The sequence below is a fragment of the Artemia sp. Qi Xiang Cuo genome, chromosome 12 (genome assembly GCF_049724085.1).
Source record: "Artemia sp. Qi Xiang Cuo chromosome 12, ASM4972408v1, whole genome shotgun sequence".
Classification (NCBI taxonomy): Eukaryota; Metazoa; Arthropoda; class Branchiopoda; order Anostraca; family Artemiidae; genus Artemia; species Artemia sp. Qi Xiang Cuo.
The window spans coordinates 7857710-7870698 of NC_142805.1; the positions used below are offsets into that span (position 1 = coordinate 7857710).

The 12989-nt window shown below is 34.9% G+C and overlaps 1 protein-coding gene across 4 annotated transcripts in view; it reads left to right on the forward strand.

Annotated features, from left to right (window-relative positions):
• LOC148945731 (potassium channel subfamily K member 15-like) overlaps positions 1-12989 on the forward strand; it is a 298031-nt gene that overhangs the window by 199158 nt on the left and 85884 nt on the right. The window lies entirely within an intron of this gene.

Sequence of the window (12989 nt, forward strand, 5' to 3'; positions counted from 1 at the left end):
TTTTACTTAGTTACAGAATACTCTATTTGCCTTAACAATGGACAATGAGAAAAAACATGCTCAAATCCAGTTTTAATAGTTATCTTTCTCTTTTGAGCTTAGGGAATCCAAAAAATATGATGACTTAAATAAGGCAAAAGCTCCCAAGGTATCCTTCTTGCGGAGTTAAATATAAATATATATTTGATAATTTCGATTAATGTAAAATGTACATAAATATATGCCTACATATATATATATATATATATATATATATATATATATATATATATATATATATATATATATATATATATATATATATATATATATATATATATATATATATATATATATATATATATATATATATATATATATATATATATATATATATATATATATATATATATATATATATTATGTTTAAGAGGTAATTACTTGGCAAAAAAAAAAAAAAAAAAAAAAAAAAAAAAAAAAAAAAAAAAAAAACTGTCGTCCTAATCCAGCAATTGAGACAAATGTGCACTTGAACGAGGTTCCACCTTTATATATATACACACACACACACATATATATATATATATATATATATATATATATATATATATATATATATATATATATATATATATATATATATATATATATATATATATATATATATATATATATATATATATATATATATATATATATATATATATATATATATATATATATATATATATATATATATATATATATATATATATATATATATATATATATATATATATATATATATATATATATATATATATATATATATATATATATATATATATATATATATATATATATATATATATATATATATATATATATATATATATATATATATATATATATATATATATATATATATATATATATATATATATATATATATATATATATATATATATATATATATATATATATATAGTCCCTTGGGAAAGGGCTGTAAATTACGAGGTTTGCCCATTATTCACATTTACTATTTGTAACTGGTAAATATAAGGAATTTTTTTCTGTGGAGGAGCCTAGGGGGGGAGGTATTTTCCATGGAGAGAGTTTTCCGTTGGACGGAGAGTCTCCGGTGAGAATTTTCCAGGGAAAACCTTACGCAGTGGGGGGGGGGTTGATTTCGTGGAAAGATTTGAAAACAATTAAAAATTAAACATAAAAAAAGTTCTTTCAACTGAAAGTAAGGAGCAACATTGAAACTAAAAAAAAACTTAAATTGTTCCGCACATAAGGGACGGGGGTGCTCCTTCCTCAAACCTCGATCATTTGCTGAATTTTGACTTTTTATCACAAATCTTTAAGAAATAATTAAATGTTTACTCGAACACAAAGTCCCGTTGAATTTAATTAGAAGATTTTTAAGCTTCCAATGCTTCACCGCATGGAGCAATAATTAAGGAAGGAGAAGCCCCTCCCCCTCGTAACGGAACCATTTCTGTTTTTTTTTTTTTTCTATTTTGGCCTTTACTTTCAGTTGATAACGCTAGCTTTTTTAATTTATTCTCGTATAAAGTTGTGCTGCTAGGCAAAACAATTGAGTTTACTCTTCAGAGAGGCTGTATATTCTACATAATAGGTAGGCTATCATCTTTTATTTTATTTTATAGCTTGACGCAGGGGAATATTGACAAATTAAGGAAAAAAAGTCCACCAAGTTTCAATCTGTTTTTCTATTAGTTTTAACAGTTCAATCTGTTAAAACTAAAAAGTTTTTTCTAACAGTTCGTGGTAACGAACTGTAATTAAGGAACGACCCATCTCAATGGTAACCGAAACTCTAGAAAAAGGAATTTTGATACCAATAGATACATCAAAAGAATCAAATTTTAATGCTGATTTCAAATATACAAGTTTTATCAAGTTTAATCTCATCTATCAAAAGTTACGCCCCTGAGAAAATTTGGCTGATTTTAGACCCCCTAAAGGTTATAGAACCTTAGTGAAAATCACACCATCATATTCAGCGTATCAGAGAACCCTACTGTAGAGGTTTCAAGCACCTATCTACAAAAATGTGGAATTTTGCATTTTTTGCCAGAAGAAAGATCACGGATGCGTGTTTATTTTTTTTCCCCAGGGGTGATCGTATTGACCCAATGGTCCTAGAATATCGTAAGAGGGCTTATTAGAACGGGAATTAAAAGTTCTAGTGCCCTTTTTAAGTGACCAAAAATATGGAGAGCAACTAGGCCACCTTCCACGCTCATTTTTTCCCCGAAGTCACCCGATGAAAGTTTTTAGATAGCCATTTTGTTCAACATGGTTGAAAATATGATAAAAATGGCTTTTAGGATGACTTTATCTATTATTTTAGGATGACATTATATGGGAGGATCTTTCCATGAAGGAAGTTTTCATGGGGAAAGCACATTGCTATGAAGGAGGCACCGGATTTCCCAGCATTATCAAAGAGAAAGATCAGAAATTAAGTAAAAAAAAACAACAAGTTTTTCAAGTGATTTCAACTGTGCAACTGATTGATTAAGGGGTCATTTTTAAAGAATTGGAAAAAATTCGAACTTTAGCTTAAAGAGCAAGGTATTGCCTAGGGGGTGAACCCCCTAACATACGTATTAAAAATCTATGAATATAGAAGTTCGTTACGTAAGTTAATTCGTAAGTTACGTATATTGATTACTAATAAAAACGTTCGTAAATAAAACTAGTAAATACATCTGTCTAGACCGCCATTTTCTAAAATAAAAGCACAACTACTGCGCAAATCTTTTTTTAATTAAGAATGTGAAAGCATCCAAAATCGCAACCGGTGTCAATTCAAGAATATTCAAAAATTAAATAAAAAAAACAAGTCTTTTTAACAGAAAGTAAGGAACGACGTTAAAACTTAAAACGAACAGAAACATTCTGTTTATGAAGGGGGCTGTCCCCTCCGCAACCCCTCGACCTTTACGCTAAAGTTTAACTTTCTCAGAACTCTTTTTCTTCAAACAATAAAAAAACTTTAGCGTAAAGAGCGAGGCGGTGAGGAGGCGACAGCCCCCTTCATAAACGGAATAATTTCTGTTCGTTTTAAGTTTTAACGTTGTTCCTTACTTTTGAGTTAAAAAAAAACTTGGTTTTTATTTAATTTTTTTCTTATAAGCTCACGTAATCACAAAGAAATAAGCACCTAAGACAATTCAAACACTCGGAGCATTTTTGCTCCTTATTCCATAGTAAATAAATTATAAGTATATTAAATGAAAGTTTTTTTTTACTGTCTTCATAAGGTGGTCATTTTACCATAAAGAAAGAGAGGGAATACTGGTAAAAAATCCTATAAGTAAGATTTTTTTTTTCATTTCTACTGGCTTACAGTTTGACATTGGAGAACCTATCACGTCAAATTCAACTTTAATTCCGTTTATTATTGGCTTACAGTTTTAATCAGGCGCAGAGGAGAACCAGTCAGGTTTTTTTCAATGTGGTGTGATTTTACTTTCCTTTATGATATACCTCTAAGTAACAGCGTGATTAGATTATGAACATACGTCACAGACGTAAAATAATGAAACCAAAGCATATCTTTCACCACGGAACTGTAGGAAAGTAATCTCTCTTTTTATCTTTGCTAATAGAATTTTTCTTTGATTTTACATCTCTAAGAACTAAATGGATTTTTATTATATTACAATTTATTATGGGATGCTGTAGTTACCCACATCATAGTCATTTGACTATATAGAAATCTTCTAAAACTCAACCTGCAAAAACAATACTTTTTTTTATTGAAAGGCCTGGATAATAACAAGAAAAAAATAAAAACGGCTGGGAATAAAAACGGTGAAAACGGTTGGTGAGGAGGGTCTATTTTTCCATCACTTTTTGGGATCTCCAATGCCACCAGTGCCACCAATGGCCGTGCCGCTAGAGTATAGTAACGCAATCGAGCTGCCAAAAGGTTTCTACAATTTCTTCCCTCACAGATCCTACATCCAGTGTAAGTTTGAAAATTGTACTTTCAGTGGTATGTGAGTGCCTCACTAATTGGCCCAAGATGCCACGCTAAAGGCCACAGGCATCAAGCTTAAAAAAAGCCCTTCTTTTCCCTCAAAGAAGATATCTCGCTTACGACAGGACTCCTTTCGTACACCCAATCAATCTACTCTCTGTCTGTTTTGCCTTCAGACCCTAGTCTTTACCGAGGATAATCAAACAAAGTCTAAAGTAGAAAAATAAAACAAATCTTACTATTCACATCAAACTCATAGCAAGAACTGTACACAAAAAAGTGTAGGAGCGGACTATGAACTCCCAAAACGGACAAAATACAAAATCACTATTTTCATAAAAAAAAACTTTGCTTTGAGGTGAGCACTGACCAATAAATTGAGCAATCCAATAAATTGGAGTTCAAGTCAAATGGCTTTTGACAAGACAAAAATAGAATTTATCCAATATTTCATTTTTTGCAAAATCACTGCCTTGGCAACGAGAATTTAACTTGTACTTTAAAATTCTACTATAAGCAAATGTAATAAAAAAAAGAAACGGGTCGTTTATCTGAAAAGAAAAAGGGACATAGCCCCAACACCTGACCCGTAAGATAAATGGCCATCCACCTGCCATGCTCGTCTACCCTTACCACAGTTCACAGAATTAACTAGTATGATTAGTTCCTATCTCACCCATTGGAAAAACCTGGAACAAGGTGCAAATGCTCCGGAGAAAGTAGAAACACCAGCGGTATTAGATCTTTTCATGGGTAGACAAGTCAGATTTCTCTTGGACGCAAAACAATCGGAAATAAGTGGAAACCCGCTATTACGAACAATGCTTTTGTAACTCTTTCTCATTGACTGACGCAAACACACTGATACATAACTGCACAAACAAGTGGGAGGAGCTTTTTGTTCGCGACGAGACTGAAGACCAGAAATGATCTGCGATAAACTTACTGGATAATTCTATAAACTGTGACCCTTACAAACATAAGACTCTAAACGTAAACTTTACAATCTCCATTAGCCTTCTTTCTTCTATCTCCGACCAATGTATGTGCTGCTGCTTCCACATCTTGGCTTCAGATCTGCTGCCGTCCACATGTTTCCACCGGAAAACAACTTGGGTCTAGACTATATGGGCATCAGCATGAGGTTTGAGATTTTGGAAAATTGAAGTCCACAAGTTTAGCAGAAAATAATCGTGCCAATCTAATCAAGCAATCTTTCAGTCTAGCCAGAGTGAAGTCAAAACCCAATCCAATACAAATCAACGTCAACACTAAACGTTAAATTTACAATCTCCATTAGCTTTCTTTCTTCCATCTCTGACCATTGTCTGTGATGCTACTTCCACAGCTTGGCTCCAGATCTGTTGCCATTCATGTGGTTCCACTAGAAAGGTCAAAAAGGTTACTAGAACTTCTGATTACCAGTCCAATGAGCCCCGTCTGATCAATTTCGACAAAAAAAAAGGAACTAGTCTCACAATTTCCAATAGAATGAACCCTTTTTGAAGCTTCTAGGATAACATTTTCTATAAGAACCTTATATGCCCCAAGGGCAAAACTTACAACCCTTGCCATGAGGTCTATGGAGGGGGAAGGGGTTGTCATCCTCAAAGACATAATTTCTAGACCTTTCAACTACGTTGAACAAAATGGCCACATCAAAATGTTGATCGGAAGTGTTTGGGGAATGAAGGGTGCGGGGAGATGATTCTCCCTCCGATTACTTTCGACTGTTAAAAAGGGTACTAGCCCTCTCAATTTACAATCGAATGAGCCCTTTTTGAAGTTTTTGCGACAAGGCTTTCGATGTAAAACTTATATGCCTCAAGGGCACAACTTGAAATCTTAGCCCTGAGGGCTGTGGGGTGGGGTTGTCATACCCAATGACATAATTTCTGGACTCTTTAACTACGTTCAACAAAATGGCTATATCAAAATGTTGATCGGAAGGGTTTGGGAAAAGATGGACGTGGCAGGAGGCATTCGCCCTCCGATCACTTTTGACTATTTATAAGGGTACTAACCCTCTCAATTCCCAATTGAATGAACCCTTTCTGAAGTTTCTATGACAAAGATTTCTGAAAGAACCTTATATAACTCCAGCCTTGGGGACTTACAACCTTTACCCTGGGGGCTGTGGGGGGTTGTCCTCCTCAAAGACATAATTTTCGGACCTTTCAACTACGGTGAGCAAAATAGCTATCTAAAAATTTTGATTGGAAGTTTTTTTGAAAAGGGTGGGCGTTACAGGGGGGTACGCTGCCCTCCAATCCCTTTCGACCATTAAAAAGGCACTAGCCCTTTAATATCCAATCGAATGAGCCCTCTTTGAAGTTTTTACTACAATGCTTTCATATATAAACCTTAAATGCCCCCAAGGCACAGCTTACAACCCTTGCCCTGAGCTCTAGGGGGGAGGGAGTGTCATCCTCAATGATATAGCTTCTGTATCGTTCAACTATGTTGAACAAAATGGTTATCTCAAAACTTTTATTGTATGTGTTTTGGGGAATGGTGGTGGTGGCAGGGGTGTTAGTTGCCGTCCAGTCACTTTTGACTATTAAAAAGGGCACAAGCCCTTCCAATTTCCAATCAAATGAGCCCTTTTCAAAGTTTCTATGACAAATCCTTCGATACATAGTCGCCTGGTCCGCCCCCCCCCCGAAAAAAAAACATTGTGCCAATATCGTTCTTTGCTTAGGTAGCGCTTTTGCGCTGCCTATGATTCCTGTTCGTTATGAGTTTCATTTATTTACTGATAGTGATTTGTGGTAGTTTTGCCCTCGGAAGGTTATTTGACTTTATTTTTGCTCATACTTGGCTTAATGAAGCTCTCTACTTATGTTAGAAAAACTTGTCTTGTGGAAAAAGTTTTTTTAAATTCATCAAAAAAAACTAATATCACATGACTGATTTTTGTAAATCAATCCCAAAATCAAATTTATTTTCCTCTTCAATTTTTATTTTGATGAAAGTGGTTTCGATCCTACCTTCAAGCCGGAGGGAAAGGGCATCCCTAACGCAATATTGGGTAAATTCATTATTCAAAAGGCCTTGACCGCCCAGTTCCATGATTGTTTGTTCTCTTCACTCGTAGATACATCCTGGAAAAGAAATATCGCAGGACAGTGACTTGCTAGAAACAAATGTCTCATATATGCCTACAATACATGGCTTCTAATCTAGCTAACTTAAAATCTCACATAAAGAAGAATAAGCCGTACTTAGACCTTGGTAATTCCAGAAAACGGTCGCTCTTTCTGCACTCTCAAGTTTTGAATAATCATAAAGATTTTTCGGATTCACATAATTACCTGGGTGACCGTTCAACGAAAAATTACAGACGCATTCATCATTCCCCACACATGAGTCCAAAGTTTGGCTTCCAAGAATAAACCGACGCTCCAAGAATTATCGACTCCATACGAAATGGCAAACTTTTCTTTCTCTGTTATAGAAGTTTCCTGTATATACTTCTTTAGACGGGTTGGCCTAGCCATTTCAGTATCATCAATACCTTTCCGGAATAACACGCCCTCGTTTGCCGTTATAGAAGTCACTTTTAGGGTTTCTCTATGTGTCCAAAGTCTGCTCCTACTAGAACATCTACTGCCAGAGAAGGGACCAAGCCCGCTTTTACTATTTTTCTTAGGATCGTTCTTTCATTCTTTCCTATTTCTATTCTAACCCTAGAAGACAGGCACGGGTGCTGACCTTCATAATAATATTGTGTCGTGAGCTTGGCTTCCAAGAATAAATCGGTCTTGTTCAAATTCATTCAAAGCTCCATCATATCTATTTGTGCTTATTGAAGTGTGTGACTACTTTTACGACTAGAAAAAAACAACAAAACACATAATGATAGGCAGAAAAGAAGAAAAAGGGAAAAGAAATGGAGAAACATGAAAGGAACTGAAATTTTGACCTTAAAATAAGGGGGGATAACAAGCATGCAGGTAATGCAACCACATAATTTACACAACTCAAAATTATGTGGTCGAATTCGGCAAACGGACCACTTCAGCCATTGCTCGAATTTTGCAGATCTCTCCCATTGAGTCTTTTCCCAAAATCGTCCCGTTGTACGAACAAACATTTCTGTTTCCGAAATCTTCTCCAAGTCAATAATCTGCAGTAGTACCCCCATAGGCACTTCCAACGCATGCCCTCCCTTTTTCCATGGGATTTCAAACTCATGACCTCCCTTTTTCTATGGGAATTCAAACGCATGCCCTCTGACGTCACGCGGCACACCTGTTTCTAGGCGACAAATAGAGTGCCTAAGGTGGCGGCAGAAATTACAAGGGGTTCTCGACTAACCCTAGAATGGGACAAGATGTAAAATGGGTATGTTATAAGATTAAGCAAATTCAAGTCGGAAGAACAATTGTGCTTTGCGGCTAAGGTGAATATAGTGTACATACAGTTACTACAAGATGGATTAAATGCGCTGGCGAAATATATTGAAGAGAACAATTTATAGAAAAATGTCTGTATTTGGTAGTGAGACTGTTGATTTGAGAAACAGAAAATCATGCGTAATCTAGTAAAATTGGAAAAGTGGTTAGTTTTGGATGATGAGTTTATGGAATTATCTCTTCAAAAAAACTTCTGGAGAATTGCTTAACGATATAATGGGAGCCGATTCCCCTTGTTTGGACTATCGTCGTTGTGGTCCCCAGGCTTTTACTCAATTTATAGATATATTGATTGAGACAAAAGGATATTATGGTTTTGCTCTTAACTACTACATAGACGGTCATTTTTTAACGCTCCTAGGATATGTTGCTTGAGAGTCAGTTTCTTTTCGGAGGTGGACCACTCAACATCGAAAAGTGTTTTGCAAATGTCCATTGTGCTTGTATACTTTGGGCAGCTGAGTATAATGAAAGTATGATGAGTATAATGAAAAGCATAAATTATGCAAACTATGTAAATTTCATAGAGGATATACTGTACAAGTTAAAGACTGATCTCTTGTCTTGAAGAGATTAGTGACTTTCATAATAGAGGATTCTTATGCTTCAATTGTCACTATGATAAATGTAATCAATGGGAAAAACTTACCCCGGCATGATCTCGAAAAACCCTAAACGTGAGTTCTGTTTATTTTAAGAGACTGGTATCGTCGTGGTTTTAAGTTATTTTGGGAAGAAGAACCCGGTCTACGCTACAATTGCTGGAATAATAAATGAGTCTGGTTTTTCGAAATCGCTGTGAAGATACTGGCTACTTTGATTATAAACCAACAGATTTTTATTTGGCTGTTACAGAAAGTGATTCTTCATATAAGAATTTTGTGTCTGACATTGCTTCAAATAAGCAAATTGAAACACGTGAATTTTATCATATGAATCAGAGTAGTATTCTTGAATATGCAAATAGATTTAATAAAAATTAAGTTACCCTATATTGTAGAAAATGTGACCCCGACTCTACATGTCAAAACGAATACAAATGGAATCCCGACGAGCTACCACCACTTATCGCTTCGGATGATTACCTATACGTTGAAGAAGAAATCTAAAGCACACAGTTTTTTTGTAAAAAATTTTATTAATAAACAAATTTACATACATTTTTAAAGCATTTCACTTTTAGGGCACTGAAGTTTATATTATAGAGGTAGGAAGGGTATTTTCAGCTTGAAAGTCGTTCAATCGAGGATTGACCCCACAAATCTTGAGGAATTCCATGTTAGTATGTCCAGGACATCGAAAAATAAAATATAATAGGGCATGAAAACCACAGCTTTTCGTTGATAAATCTTTTACCCGCTTCCGATGTTGAATAATAGATTTTACACTCTGCTGAAGAAAATTTTTAATATGAGGTGTGTATAATGTATACGGCAAGCCAAGAGGATCAAAAAATTCTATTTTGTTTCTTTTTTGAAAGATGCATAACCAATGCCCCGTCTTTACTCCCGATGGACTGCAATTAACAATGATTAGGGTATGTTTAACATGTTGACTATGCTCCAGGAAATCTAAAGGTATGCAACAGGATTTGTATTTGGACATGTAGGGATCCATATTAAATACATCAATTATTTGTTCCGTGTTCATGGTGCCAAGTCTAATAAAACACTGCCGTCAGGAGTAATTTCCCAATAGGTTTCAAATTGATTTAGCGAGATTAATGCAATGCTTTCCTCCAACGGTTTGGCAAAGGTACACTCTATCCGTACATTTCCCGTCCGGACAATACTCATATCTTGAGTACCGGAGAAATTTAATACAATAATGCCATGCGTTTTCGGAAACATTTCTTCACTTATTATATTTCCGAACAATTGAGAATCTGGATCTAGGGATTGCATTGTCAATTCATAAAGGGCCCTATAGGATTTATCAAAGGATAAATTGTAGAGTGGGATTCCATATACCTTATATACAAGCGATGAAAGTCCAAATAATTCAAATTTATGCGAGGAATCTGTCCATGATCCAACAGTGCTAGCTCTTTTTTACAAAAGCCAATGCCAATTTTGAATGTATTTCGCCATTGTTAAATGGTGAATCGGTATAGGTACGCGTACCTGTAGCAATATGACGCTGATTCCTGATTGTATGAGGCACGAGCAGTTTAATATTGTTACTACTGGCTCTTGATTTCTCAATTGCCAAAGCCACAGAACTCATAACTTGTTGTTTTCGTACATGAAGTATTGTCGACGTGAGAGAGACTGTTACATCGGGTGCAGTGTCCAGTACTGTTCGTATAATATAATTGGACGGTGCAAGTTGTAGTTTTATATTAATCTTTACATTAGGAGGCCACCATTGAGGTATATTAAATATCTCATGATTTAGTTTCCCAACTAAATGTACATATTTAGTAGTCACCTCTCTAAGAATATTGGTAGTATCAGTATTGTTTTATATTCATATCCAATTGTCATACCCCTCAACTGCTTATAGGGCATTGGTGTCATCAACAGGAATTGTATATAACTTCCATAATTTTACAGATTATTGCTCGTGCTCACCAATGTCCCGTTTATATAGACACTTATTTGTCGAAATAAATTATGTAGTACACAATTTTCGTAGGATACCCCTCGACGGCACTTGGTTTGTCATTGTTCGATTTTATAACAATGATATTTCAATCTATAAATGTCGAATGCAAATCGATAAAGTAGTCTTCATTAGAATAAATTTGAAAATGGGCATTTTCAGAGAGCGGTTGTTGTGGGTAAAATTTTTCATAGTATCCATGTTTTACACTGACATTTACAATTTCCGCGATGAAAAGATTTAGAGATGAGGTGACTGAAAGGAGAGAATCTCTATGTGGTAGATATGCCATTTTAGGAAAAGAAATCCTTTTTGGATCTTTTTACTTTCTTGATGCTTTACGCTTCCCGTCTGACTTGGGACTGATGAGTCATGAGGTCTTTCTCCTCCTTTTTAAAGCTTTTTAAAGCGATTTTTTTAAATCGCTTTTTTTAAAGCGATTGTCCTTGTACTAGATAAAAAGGAGGAAAGCTTTTTTCTTTTTAAATTGAAGGCTCGATTGAGTGCAGCTTACAACTTTGGGGAAATCAAGTGGATTTTTTTTTTAATTGGGATGGGGGTGGGCCTCATTCTAAAAACGGTACCTTTTTATGCCTAAATGTTGATATTTCTTCAATATGTTATGACAGTTCACTAAAATTAACATAAAATCAAATTATATATTTAATCCCGAAAGTCTTCAAGGAGAGTGTCCTGAACCAAGTCAGTAGTTTTCAGATGTGTTTTCGAGGATTTTTAAAGCGATCGCTCACCGAGGGATCGTGCGCTCGACCTGAGATTTTGCGAAACACTTTCTTCAATATCTTTCCCAGAGCCCCAATCATGTAATGTAGAGGACGCAAAATCTGCTGCAACCAGTGCAATATAGTTTCTAGCCAAGGGTAGTGCAAAGCGAAAAAGCGAAGCAAACCAACTGCCGAGACCGTTTCCGGACACTGACGAACGACCCCTGTAATAGTCCATTCCATGTCCCAACTGGCGTGGCCCAAGAATAGCAACATAGCAATCAATATCAGTACATACAAAATGAGTTCTATTAGACATTGCTCTGAATGGGTTGAAAATGACATATAATTACAGCCAAAGATTTTGTTATTTCGAGAGGATCACTATTTACTTCTTAATGTTAACTGACAGACCTCTAAATCCGAAGTGTAGACTGGAACGTAGTGAACGTGCTTTATATTGTAGTGGTGAATATGCTCTTTAGATGTTTTTCGTTCAAGAACACGCAAGAGGGGGATATTAATATTACCAACTCTTGGTCTCTCGAAAAAGGATGCATATAGAAATATACAACTTTCCGAAGAGAAGGCGGGAGGATACTCTGTGAAAATGACACGATTCATGCCAATAGTGCTTTCTCCGCTTTTGCCGTTGATTACATTATGTTTAAAACCAAGCACTTCTCTTAAATTATCATTGAGAATAACCTTTTCATTGTCACTGAGCGAACTAATGTAGATTTTCCCCTCTTCCCTTGAATAATTGAATTGAAGGGCACCATTTTTACGAGCGGAATTTTTTTTTTTTGATTGCATGACAAGATTCGTTCATACTCCCAAACTCTTTATATGATAATGTGGCAAAGGGGCCATTACTATTAGTATAATTACTATAATTAGTATAATGTATAATTACTATTATACAGTAATTTCATAATCGGAAATATCAATGACTACACGCAACTCTTCGGGCGTGTTTTGATTCAGGTCTAATAATATGTAACCATAAGTTTTATTAGTTTCTTGATTTTATGCGTAAATTAAAAAATTAGTTTCACCAGGATAATTTTTTTTTTTTATATTTATAAGAGAACTTGAATCGCAAACATTTCTATAGATGATATAGTAGGTACAATTCAAAGCAAGTGTTCTCATGCATTTACTCTGATGAAAAAGATTATGGAGAACAATAGTTACAGAATTTTTTCGTGATGGAACCTGAGAGTAAACAGTTGTAACAATTCCTGTGACCATTCTTCAATA